The sequence below is a fragment of the Protopterus annectens genome, chromosome 2.part0 (assembly GCF_019279795.1).
Source record: "Protopterus annectens isolate FY-2018-M chromosome 2.part0, PAN1.0, whole genome shotgun sequence".
Classification (NCBI taxonomy): domain Eukaryota; kingdom Metazoa; phylum Chordata; order Ceratodontiformes; family Protopteridae; genus Protopterus; species Protopterus annectens.
The window spans coordinates 381,451,032-381,459,227 of NC_056728.1; positions in this window are offsets into that span (position 1 = coordinate 381,451,032).

Here is an 8,196-nt window from a genome sequence, read left to right on the forward strand (position 1 = left end):
ATTGCTATCAATATTATCCAGTTCTTCTCTGTAATTTGCTTCACCGCCTTAGTATTCATATTAAAAGTGGTGGCATACCTAATTATGCTATCTCTTTCCTTCATTGGTTCTATTTGCTGTACCTCACTTCTCCCAAAACTTGGCTTAAATTTATTTTGCCTTCCCTTCTTTCACAGTCTCCACTCTATAACCACTTTCAATAAATTCTTCCATCATGGTCCTAATTTGTTCATCAAATTTTATATCTTCAGTATTAAGCATACTTGCCCTGATCAATTGAGCCTTCAAAATACCTTTAAAGGTATGAGGCGCATGCATGCTGTGCCTATTCACATATCGGTTTACGCCTACTTCTATTTTATGTATGCTAGTTTCAAGTTTATGTATGCTAGTTCCAATTTTGTTTGATGTGGTTTTGTTGATTCTAGTTTCACCAGGAATTCCTCTGTGGCTGATAGTGGTTGTTCTGTTATAAACCCTGCACCAGTGGCAGCACAATCTCTGGCAACAGCAGCTGCCCTTTGATGTGCAGCATTGATCATGTCTGTGGTCTGGTGTCGAACCTGCTTGTAGGCCCTGTCCTGTTGGCCAATATCATTAACAGTCCTCACAAGGTCTGCCCACAATGCTGCTTGCTGTTCGTAATTGTGGTGACCCCTTGACAGCAGGATGTGATGGTTGAGTTTGAGGGCATCCAGTATAGCATCATTCTCTGCTGATGAGAATAGAGGATGTCTCCATCAATACATCATTCCTGCAAGACAACAAGAGGAAAACACATTACAGGACCAGATACGTGGATGTCTACTATGTATACACCCTACACACCCATAATGCCTGCACTATCCACTGCTCTCTCACACATCATAACCCACAGTTTGGCGACACACTACATGTGTGGCTAACACCAAGATAGTAGCAATACTGGGTAATGTCCCTGTGTGCCATCAATGCAGTGTACTGTGGTGTGTCCCCTATGAGCAAATCCCCAGTAATACATGACATGGACACTGTCATAGAAATAGCAGTGTGTTATTCCAACAACTATATGGGGACAGTCTAGCCACACCAGTGTGCCATAATGACAGACAGCAATGCAAACCTGCTGTTGTATATGTTCCCTGTTGGTATCATACATCTCAGCTATGCAGATGTTTGCAGAATGTCACCATGTTTGCGTCATAGCTGGGGTCCATCTCGCACAAATGTTTGCATGTCTGACAAATGGTTGTCCATTGAGTGATGGCTGCTGTCAGAAAACTGGCACAGAATCTAACTGTCACCCATCAGACTCCGCAGACAAGACTTATGCTACAGTAATAGCTGTTATTCTAATCACAGTCTTACTTGGTATGGCCAATATGTATAGTCTATCATGAGGTTTGGGACTCTGTCCCTCCATTAAATATGTCTTTGTCCTGTTGTCTTACTGTGGGAGGTTGAGAGGTATGTTAGGCATAGCTCTCAACCAGACAGGGACGAATGTTCAAGAAACAGGGACTTAGCCAGAGAACATCAGGGGTACTTTTACAATGTTAGTGCTATTTATGTGTGACATTGACAGACTGAGAGCAGGTGAATTACAGTCCATATATTGATGTTACAGTAGTGTACACCGTTACTTAGTGCCACTATGTCTTAGGTATAATCCACTATCTTTACTATGACAGCCCACCATTGTAGGAGGGATGGACAGGGGCAGAGCAGAGATGTGAGTCAAAGCAAGGACAATTGAAAGGCATGCCTATAGGTGCTGGACAGCAGAGTATCACTGACATGTCATCAGCATAGCTCTAATACAAGCCTACTGTTTTAATCCCTATACCCCATACCTCCATCCTCCCATCTGCATCCCTTTTTATGGAGAAATGTAGTACATACCTGGTAGAGTGATGTATTTATTTTATTGAAGGGTTCCTCTGCAAATGCTTTGCACATACGCTGTCTGTGTGAGTAAAACGACATACAGACCTGTTCCCCATAAGCAGTTGCTTGCCTTTTGTAAGTAATGCTTATTAACAGGTAATTGCCTGTGCACCAATCTGTGGCTCAGACTTGCTAATTGCATCCAACACAGCTTTATTGCACTATCGCTAGCCAATGACATGGCAGCACAGCACAGCACAATATTTAAGGCCTTCATGTAGGTCTTGGCCCCTTTCTTAGTTTTTGAGATGGACATTACTGAGGTGTTGAGACTACAGCATCACAGAGGGTAAGTACAAAAACTGTCCACTGTAGAGATGTATGCAGTATGTCCACAGTTTTGCCTCCTATGTTTGCTCAGTGTCCCATGACAGTGTGGTCATCTGACAGGTCACTGTCAAACAATGTGGGTTGAGGTCAGAAGAGGGAGAGAGACATGTGAGTGTCACACTTCATGACCATCAGAATATGCATGGTAATGCAGTAGCTGCTCTTCTATCCACTTACTATGTTTGTAGGGTAAACTGTGAAACATGTACCTATCTCTGGGCCTTTGCCCCCGCTTTATGTATGGTTGTGTCCAGATCCCTTGTTATAGGCGGTTGAAAGGTATGGTTAGTCTGTAGCAGTTATTCCCCCCAGTAGAGCTCTTTTGAATGTGTACCTTTAACTCCTAGTGGGTGTGGCTTCAGCATTTAAAAATTGAAGTTATCATCTTACATTTTTAACAAATACCCATTGACAGAGGTCATATATCAATACAATTGTGTTTGCTATCATGTATGCTTCAAGATAAAATTTCCTGATACCTTGTATGTAACATGGTTTTGAAATTATTAATGCAAATATGAACAGGCAATATTTGACGCCTAGAGGAGCAGTAAGGTGTAACTGCAGAAACGCCTGGAGACGTCACTCGGCTGTAATGAGTCGTGTATGGTCCAGGCTGCAGCTTCAGCCTAGGACACATGGGGGAAGTGTGAACACTTTGGAGGACTGCAAGCTGTATGTGCTACTATGGCAGCTGTGTCAGCCCTGTTGTTACAGGAGAACCAGGATAAAGGTACCCATTAGAGTGCAATCAAAGCATGTGCTTATGGTACATTTGTTATGCAACAGTGCCAATAGCAGAGTAGTAGGTGGAACATAGTTAGTCTATCCGATTGTGTGCAGTGTGCCCCTATCTACAGACCTGTGTCTTGCAAAACTGGATAGCTGATAATTCAGTAGCAATAACCTATGGGAAATAAAATTGCATGAATCAGTGGTTACTTGCTGCGTTCACAACAATGTAATTGAAGTGCAACACACTGGATTCGAACCCAGGACTGTGTGTGGCAAAATGTTTTGTAAGCAAAGTATTTAACAGACAGAGCTACTGAGTCATTGCTGCTGCATGTGTATTTGTCAGATATATGTGCATATATTTATTTATTTTTATTTATATATGTATTTAGTTATTTACATTTGTTTATCGGGAAAGGCTGACTGGGCCAGAAGCACATTTTCAGTGGAGGCCCAGGGAGAATAACTCCACTGAAATATAATCAAGATACAATAATTAGATAGTACAATAGTATATATACAGTAAGATGTAGAATACACATCATCTAGTTAGTTTATACAAAATAGTATTCAGTACAGTTTTCTAGTAGATACACAAGCATTTCAGTGAAGATCACTGTGAGAAAAATAAAATTAGGACTGTGTACATATTAAATAATAGTTACGAACAAATGAGATTTCCTTTTTATATATTTATTTCTGAGTAGTAATAAACACTGAGGAGAGGGAGAAAATGAGGTAAGGAGTAGACAGTGTGTTGATATAGTTATAGATGTCTTGTCAGTCAGGTTTGGAATAGGAGCAATGCCAGTTCTTGAATAGATGTTCAAATAGTAGTTGTTTGAAACTAGTAGATTCAAGTGTGTTTTGGGTGTCCATGATGGTGCACCGGCTAGCATTGCTGCCTCCCAACAAGAGGTTCTTTGGTTTGATGCTGGCATGCCTTCTGTGTGGAGTCTGCATGTCCTCCCTGTGGTCAGGTGGGTTCCCTCTGGGTGTTCTGGTTTCATTGCAAAGACATGCTGTAGGTGGATTGGGCACTCTAAATTGGCCCTAGGTGTAAGTGCTGTTAGCTTTGTTTACTGTGAGAAAGTTTCTGTCTGCAGATCTTACACTTCATGGGCATGAGTAGGGGATACGTTTCTTGAGGGATGGGCAACTGTCAGGATGGAAGATGATATTGTGTCTGAATTTAACTTGAAAGAGATGGAGAAGGTTAGGTAGCTCGAGCCAGTTTTAATTTATGTAGAGCAATACAATGGTGGGTTTGAGGGGGGAAGTTGGCTCTGAAGCAGACCATTTTGTTGTATAAAATTTACAGTTTGGTTGTCTGATTTTTGGTAAAGAGGGGGAAAGCATATAGGAGCATAGAAAGGAGGAAGGTTCTGGATAAGGCTAGTCTGGTATTGTCAGTGAGGAATGCCTTACTTCTGTACAGTGAGCCAAGTTTGATGTGAACATTCTTAATTGTGATGGCTATGTGTTGATCAAATCTGAGTTTGTTGTCGATTGTCATGCCAAGGAGTTTTGTATGGTCAACTGGTTGTATGACTGTGTTGTTTGCTGAGAGAATGGTGAAGAGGGATGGTTGGTGATTGTTTGATACTCATAAATAGCATGAACTATGTCTTTTTGGGGTTGAGGATTAGTTGTGATTTACTTATGTTTCTATAACATTAAAAGCTTGTTGGGCTACTATTTGGAGGTCTGGTAAGGTATCTGCTGAGCAGATTAAAGTTGAATCGTCTGTATACTGAACTACTTTAATGTGCGCTGTGGATGAGGCTAGATCATTTGAGAAAATGATGAAAAGAAGGGGTCCTAGTATGGACCCTTGGAGGACTCCAACTGAGACAGGCAGAAGTGGTGAGAGTTTGGATTTCCATCGTACTGCTTGTTGTCTGTCAGAAAGCTTAGGAACCAGGAGAGAGAAGTCTTTGATAGGTTTAGTGATGTAAGAGTACTAAGGAGTTTCTGATGGGAAACAGTGTCAAATGCTTTTGACATGTCTAGGAAGATTGATTCTACTTGCTGGTTTGAATTTCTCAGTTGGTTGATGGTGTTAGAGAAATTAATTAGGGCTGTGGTGTTGCTGTGTTTTGGTCTGAAACCATGTTGGGAGGGAGAGATAAGGTTGTGAGATAACAGGTATTGTAGTAATTGTGTGTGGATACATTTTTCCAGAAATTTCACATGGGGGAAAGGATGGCTATGGGTCTGTAATTGTTAAATTCTGTTGATGTTCTTCCTTTATGTAGAGGGGTGATATAGGAAATTTTCCATAATTTTGGGTCATATTGTTCTGCTATAGACCTATTTAATAGAATGGAGACAGGCAGAGCTATGGCATCAGCTGTGACACACATTGTCTGCATCCATTGGTATGTGTATGGCTTTCACAGGCAGTTGTTCTGCAGCAGGGTCCCAGCTGAACTTATGTACTGTGCCACTGATGGCTTAGCAGGTGTGTTTAAAGATGTTGCGGATAAAAGTGAACATTTACCTATTATCCCAGGCCTAACATACTACCATTAATATTTATTTGGCTACATACTAGTGTATTTCTTTTAATCAGAGTCCAAGGTACACTTCCATTTCTCCCATTAGGTTCAACTGCAGTCTGTCAGTGGCACTCAGTATGTTTTCCTGAAAACAGGTGTACTGGCTAAAATCTGTGTGGCCTAGTAGACTAACACAGTAGGTTGTAATTGAAAATGACCTGGGTTTGAATCTTAGCAGATGTGCCTAACACTATGAAAAAAGCATTAAGTGGGTTTGACTAAGACCGCAATACCAACATTTCAAAATACTGAGAACTCACTTCCCTGAAACTCATAATACTGAAACCTTACAATGTTAAATTTCAACATAGCAGTGGCAGCATGTAGACTACTGTAAGGTAGGTAAAAAGTATATGCCCTTTTCACCACTGTAGTGCGATCCTGGAGGTAGTATATATAGTTAGGGTGTGTGTGGGGGGCATAGCCCCCCACCTAGTTTGGTTTTATATCATCCAGTTTCTATTAATAGGGTACGTAAGTAGTTTTGAAGTTCTGGAAAGTGTTAGTCATTGGTGTTGTAAGTGTGCATGTCTATGATTTACAATTTAGTATGTTGAAATTTAGCATTGTAAGGTTTCAGTATTATGAGTTTCAGTCAAGTGAGCTTTCAGTATTTTGAAATTTCGGTATTATGGTCTCGGTCAAATAAAATTCAGTCAAATGAAATTTCGGTCATATGAAGTGGACTGTGACTACCACAGCTCAGCCACCTTTCCCAGAGGGATGATGGGCCCTGTGCCCTGGAGTGGTTCCACCCGAAGGTGGTGCAGTGCCAGCAGAGGGTCACCACTGGCTTGGGTCCCAGACACGCTGGCTGAGGTAGGGTAGGCAGATTAGCAGGATCCAGACTTCCCTGACGTGCTTTGATTATGGAGGTGAAGCAATACATTTAGGTCAGTTATGAACAAAACCGTTGTTAGTAATAACAGCATGCCAGAACATTGGAAGTAACCTCATTACATTCCAATGCATATTATGTGAAAAGCAACAGTAAATAAAAGAATAGTTAGTATATTAACAGCACGCTAGTAGCAGTTATGACATAAGGAGACAGAATAGATGATTCAACAAGATATGTTAATATGCAACCAGTTTAATACATAGCAATAATAAAACACATGCTCCAAAATAAAGTTTATTTAACAAAATATGTTAATAGTAAAACATAACCAATGAATAACAATAATAAATATTTGAAGATAAGGGGTGGGGACAGAGAGAGAAATACAGCCCATTAATACCATTCTAGGCTATCTCTACAGGTCTGTCCTTTCTTTATGTGTAAATGTGCCCTATAGCTGCTGTAACACATACATAACTCTCAAGCTACCCACATGGGACAGTATGGCCAAAGCAGTAACAACTGCAGGTTCAAGAACACTTGCATATCAGGTGTACCTTTATTACTACCAAGGTGTACTATGGGCTGATGTAGTGTTTCTTTGCTATTTACATACTCATGTCAATGATGCATCTGTGACAGAGGGATTGCGCAATGATAATTACATTCTGTGACACTTGAGAGACAAGTATGTGTACAGTACAGACAGTTAACAACTATCATGCCTTGCTTGGCAGGCATGGGGGCAGAACCCAATAGTAGTGACAGCAGTGAACATTTGCATCAAATGTATTAATTGACTGCAGGTACCTTTAACACACATTCCAGGCATGCAGCCATACCAGAGCTTACACATTTTATTTCTTCTATTTTATTTTATTATTATTACACTTATTTCCTGTTTTTTATACTGCATTTTCACATTCCTGGTAATGATTGTTAGTCTGTGACATGTAAACACACACTAATGTACTCATAATATGGGCTACCTCACCCATTTGCCTGTAGTTCCTGTGTAGAGAATATCTGTAAACATTACGTGACTGATACTGTTTTATATAGAGCTACATAGCATTGGATTCGAACTCTGGTCTGTGTGTGGCAAAAATGTACGTCATACACAGTATTTCTCAAACTGGGCTTCTGGTGATTATGCGCTGACTGATATTTGCCTAGAGCAGCCTAGAGCTCACCTGGCACCAAACAGTAGGTTCATAGGTTCATAGGTTGGTACTGGGCTATCTGCCTGAAGGCATATATTAGCCCAGCCACATTGTGCGGTATTCACCGCCCCTTTAGTAGTTCCCTAGACCCTTGTACTAGCAGCTAGTACCCTTGGCCCATATCTAGTAGTGCTGTTGGTGTGATCCCCGGTGTGAACTTTCTGTTACCCATCCACTCATCAAGGTTCCTCTTGAAGAGTGATAGTGAGGGGCTCTGTCTTACATAGATCGGGACCCTGTTCCATAGTAAGGGAAGTCTCTGCGAAGGGAATCTATCCCTCCAGCATGTTCTATTCATTGTTGTGTTGAGGTTTATATCCCTAGAGCGTGTAGCTCGAGTGGATTTGGTTTTGCTAAGATGGAGCATGTTCAACAATGCTGGGTTGGACATGGCTCTGTACGTTAGACAGATCGCCTCTGAGAAAGTGGTATGCAACAGAGAACAGTCTTAGCTTTTTCAATTGTGCTGCATAGGGCAACTGTTTGAGGCCAGTAATCCTCTTGGTTAGGTACCTTTGTGGTCTCTCCAGTTGCTGGAGATGACTAGCCAGGTACATTCCAATTGGTGCATTGTAATCAA